Raw genomic sequence first — 4,947 nt, forward strand, 5'->3', positions numbered from 1 at the left:
AATAGAGGTAAACCACTTTTCATGAATCATGTGTCTGTTTGTTTGTGACTCAAAAAAGAAAGTACAACGTCATATTAAAAATACGTAATATACTTTAAAAAAAATAATAATAATAACATTATCTTAATTGAATATGAAACCGCACATGAGCTGTCGTCACACGCATAACCCGACCCGGAAACCCGTAGAGAGACCGCCGTAGAAACGACCCGGTTGGTTTCTATATAAACCCACAACCATTGATCTTCATCAATCGTCAACACACACTTTCATCCATCATCTTTATTCTTCGTGTTGACCCCAATCACAGGTTTTCGGTAAGCTCTTTCTTTAATCATTTATTATTATTATTATTATTATCGATTGATTCGAATTACACATGATCTGTTGAACTGTTTTGATTTGATCGAATCTGTGATCGATTGTATGCGTGAAGACATGTTGTTGTTGATCTGATCGTTTCTGTTAATTTTATTTAGACGGTGATTAATAAAGTGTGTTGTTTTGATGGTCTGTTATTATTAGGATCTAGGGTTTATTTTGGGCGTGGTTGTTGAAATCGATTAATTAAAATTATCAATCAGGATCTAAGGGTGACTTTGATCGTCCTCTTGATCGAATTCGATTTGATAAACTTTGATTTTATTTTGATAATTTGTGCTTCGGTTAATTAATTTCTTTGAATAAAAATTATCAGGATCTAAGGTTGACACATGATTTTTTTATTTTTTTTTTAAATTTATTAATTTTTATAGGTGACTTGTGCTTAGGTTAGTTAATCTCTTGTTGTAAATTACTCTGCAACAAAATATGCTGATCTGCTTATAAAGCATATATATATATATATATATATATATATATATTTGATTTTTATAGATTTTGGAGGTGATTTGTGGTTAGGTAAATTTTCTTAATGTAAACTATTTATTTTGAAAAAAATATGCCGATCCGATTGTGAAAGATATAAAGTTCTGAAGTTTATCGAGTTTTTGAGGTGATTTGTGATTAGGTTAACTTCTTGATGTAAAATATCCTGAACAAAATATGCTGATCTGATTATAAAACTTAAAAAATTCTTAAATTTGATCGAATTTTGAAGGTGATTTGTGCTTAGGTAAATTAGTTTACTGATGTAAATTATTCTGAACAAAATATGCCTGATCTGATTATGAAGCCTTGAAATTTGTTGATTTTTGGAGGTTATCTTTTGAAGTTACATCATGATATAGAAATTTTATATTGATAATTGGGTACTTAATTCTGAAGCTGATGTTTGTTCTTTATGAATCAGTCAGTACGCAATCATCATTCAAACAAAGTTCATGGTTGATATAGAAGTTCAGATCCCATCTGCTTTTGATCCATTTGCTGACGTTGACCAAGATTCAGGAGGCGGTGCCGGAGTCAAAGAGTATGTTCATATCCGCATACAACAAAGAAATGGTAGAAAAAGCTTGACAACAGTTCAGGGTCTTAAAAAAGAGCTCAGTTACGAGAAGATTCTCAAAGATTTGAAGAAAGAATTCTGCTGCAATGGCACTGTCGTGCAGGATAAAGAACTGGGCAAAGTGATCCAGCTTCAAGGGGATCAACGCAAGAACGTGTCTGCGTTCTTGACCCGTGCGGGTATTGTGAAGAAAGATCAGATCAAGATTCATGGTTTTTGAAAACAAAGCGATTTGATTTTTCGTTCGTTTGGTTGTGTTTGCTTATTGATGCCTACTATTACTGTTTCTTGACTTCTGTTTTATGTTTTTTGTGGTTTGCTGTAATGGATGTTATGTGTAAGTGGACAATGATGTTAACCTCTTTGGTTGGTCATAATAAAATAAAAGCCTTTAGTGTGTTCGTTGTTTTCTTGAAGCTTCTTTTTCAAATTCTTAATTTTTCCAGTATAGTGCTGTTGCGTCTTGAAATCCTAATTGCCAGTTCTTTGCGTCTTGAGATCCTAATTGCCATGTTTCCATGGTGTTGTTGCGTCTTGAGATCCTAATTGCCATGTTTCCACGTTGAGACCTTCGATAAACTTTTGCCATAATTCAGCGTTTTCACTCTCCTTTGTGACCTAAAATATGGACAAATTCCTTCTCTTAGGAGTTGATATTACATACATAGTTCTATAGATAAAATCTTTGGTATATGTTTATGCAATACCTTCACTATACCAAAAAGCTTCAATCAAAAGCTCACAAGCCATGAAGCTTTTCACTTCTATTGGTTGTGATGATGTTTTTGGTGTTTTACACTCCCTAGCAAGTTTTTTAGGCTAATGGCATTTTGGTCTTGTGACTGATGAGTCCAACCCGTTTGTTATTATGTTTTTTGTTTTTTATAAACCGAATTTCCAGTTTAGTTCTGATATTGCGCGTACCCATACATGAAAAACAAACTGAACCTGTAAAAATACCGAAAAATAGACTGAATGTGTACCAATTTTGCATGGATTTTTGTTTTACTTGAACGTTATGGAGTTTATGAATTGTAGTTTTTATTCTCGGATGCTAGTATTTATATAAAAAAAATTAATAAATGGTGTATCTCATAAAATTTAGGGACAAATGTGTAAGCCAATTAATCATCGGTTAACAAAAAATTTATGTCCGAGTTAATTATTTTGACCAAAACGGAATTGAAAATTAATCAAAGTCATTGTGAAAACTAAAAACTGTTCAAAGAAACACAAAACCTGACTTTTAATTTAGTTTGAACTCAAAACATGGCCCATGCACGTCTCTACATATGAGAACGTTGATGCTCTTAAAGACCTAAGAGGCATAAGCAACACTATTACACACAAATTCTTACCCATTATTAACTGGACGTCACGTGTCATAATTCGCCCAATTTATAACAACTTCACTACACATAACCTTACAAAGTCATGCAAATAGTTGCCTCTCATAGTCATAGATGAGATAACTACATATGTATAATGATATACAAAGTCAGGTAAACATCCGCCCCTAATTGATGAGATAACTACACGTGTAAAGTATATAACCACACATTTATATCGCATGCTGCATTGCATATTTTAAAAAATGTAGCATTTCAAAGAAATAAAAAGTCAATAATACATCAGTATAGTACCCATAAAAAAAAGAATTAAAAGAATAAAATGTTCAATTAATTTTATTATATAGCTTGTTCTGAACAAATGAAGAATATAAAAGGGTTTGGATTTAAAAAGTCGATGCAACAGGTATTTATATATATATATATATATAACAAATACAAGTTTTCTCATACCACATGTCAATTTCTTATGCATTCTTATTATTCATTCCCGCCTCTCTCTCTTATTAATTATACATACTTTTAAAGTTCTTTTTATAAATTTTTTGTTTAATGATTTATCTAATTGTTTTTACAAAACGTATTTTATATTTTTTAAAAACGTTAGGTTTATTTATAAAACTTTTTTATAAACTGAACATTTTCATTATTCAACGGGTTCAATGTTAAAAACACGTGGATCTTTAATTGAACCGGCCCGCCTTCTTTTCACCTGTAACCGTAATATCTTTCTTTCTATCTATATTTTGTTTATCAAAACCTTATTGATTCTCCTTTATTGTACATTCTTTAACTAATCAAACGTTTTCTTCTATAGATGGTTGGTTCGTATTGTTTTGATTGTACCGTTTATGTTCTTATAATGCTATTTTACTTTAGTTGCTATCATTTTAGTGTATTATCTAATGTTGTATCTAAAGAAGTATTTGGATATTTATGATTTATTTTTAAGTTTGTGAGTAGTAGTTATAATTTGATTCGTACTTACTTAATGTATTACCCAACTTTATTTATCAAAAGTTATCACTTACAAAATTTAAGTTGTCCAACCCGTGTAAGGCACGGGTACATAACCTAGTATATATATAGATGATACTTTAACTTTAGGGGGGAGGGGTGGTGGATGTGGTGTCATCACTCATCACAAACCCCACCCAATTATATGTGCCACATCACCAACCCAAATTCCATCACATGTGATGGTTTTTTACTAGGGGTGGTGGTGTGGTGTGATGGTGTGTGATGAAATTATTATTTTTTTTTTGTAACTTTAAAAATTAAAACAATATTTAATAGAACTTAAAAATAAAAATAATAGTTTAATATAACATAATTCAACTTAAAATTTAGAAATAAAAAATAAAAGTTACAACGAACGTCTACTACTCGTTTGAATCCAGAAATTCCAAACCTAAAAAACCTATATGCGCAACAAGATCCCATCTCAACCGATGATGAATATCTTCATCCCGCAAGTCTAATTGGACATAATCGGGAACGGGAACTTGAGTCGGAGGATCCGGTACCCAATCTGGAGAAATTGCATTTCCATCTTCTTTTATTAACATATTGTGTAATATGATGCATGCATACACGTAGCTAGAGATCGTGGGTTTTTTCATTGCACAAACCGGTCGACTGAGTATGCACCATCTACCCTTTAAAACACCGAAAGCTCTCTCGACATCTTTTCTTGCCGATTCTTGCAACTTCTTGAATGCCTTTTCATTGGTCTCGACAGGAAACGAAAAGGCTTTCACAAAAACAGACCATTGCGGGTAGATACCGTCGACAAGGTAGTAGCCACGTCTGTAATATCTCTCGTTGATAAAGTACGGACAGAAAGGTGCGGTGCCATTTGTTAGGCTCTGAAACAACGGTGATGTGTACAGAACAGTGATGTCGTTGTTTGAACCGGGAACACCAAAATAAGAATGTCAAATCCATAAATCATTTGACGCAACCGCTTCTAGTGAGATGGTAGGTCGTTTGATATCACCCCTAACATACGCCCCTCGCAACTCCCGTGGACAATTCCTCCATTCGATATGTGTACAATCGATGCTACCGAGCATCCCTGGAAAATGCCATCTAGCCTCGTGCGCGGCGTAAAGACGTGTAATGTCGTGTCTTGTTGGTCTTCGTAGAAGT

General features: G+C 33.1%; 1 pseudogene across 1 annotated transcript; it reads left to right on the forward strand.

Moving 5' to 3' along the window:
• The first annotated feature begins 240 nt into the window (after positions 1–240).
• Positions 241–1,848, forward strand: LOC143600603 (protein translation factor SUI1 homolog 2 pseudogene; annotated as a pseudogene). The gene is made up of 2 exons (XR_013147502.1): positions 241–317; positions 1,292–1,848. The product of XR_013147502.1 is annotated as a protein translation factor SUI1 homolog 2 pseudogene (transcript).
• The last annotated feature ends 3,099 nt before the right edge of the window (positions 1,849–4,947 follow it).

Source organism: Bidens hawaiensis, unplaced genomic scaffold, assembly GCF_021521415.1.
Source record: "Bidens hawaiensis isolate Kalapana, Puna unplaced genomic scaffold, B.hawaiensis_p1.1 tig00054405_1, whole genome shotgun sequence".
In the NCBI taxonomy this organism is placed as follows: domain Eukaryota; kingdom Viridiplantae; phylum Streptophyta; class Magnoliopsida; order Asterales; family Asteraceae; genus Bidens; species Bidens hawaiensis.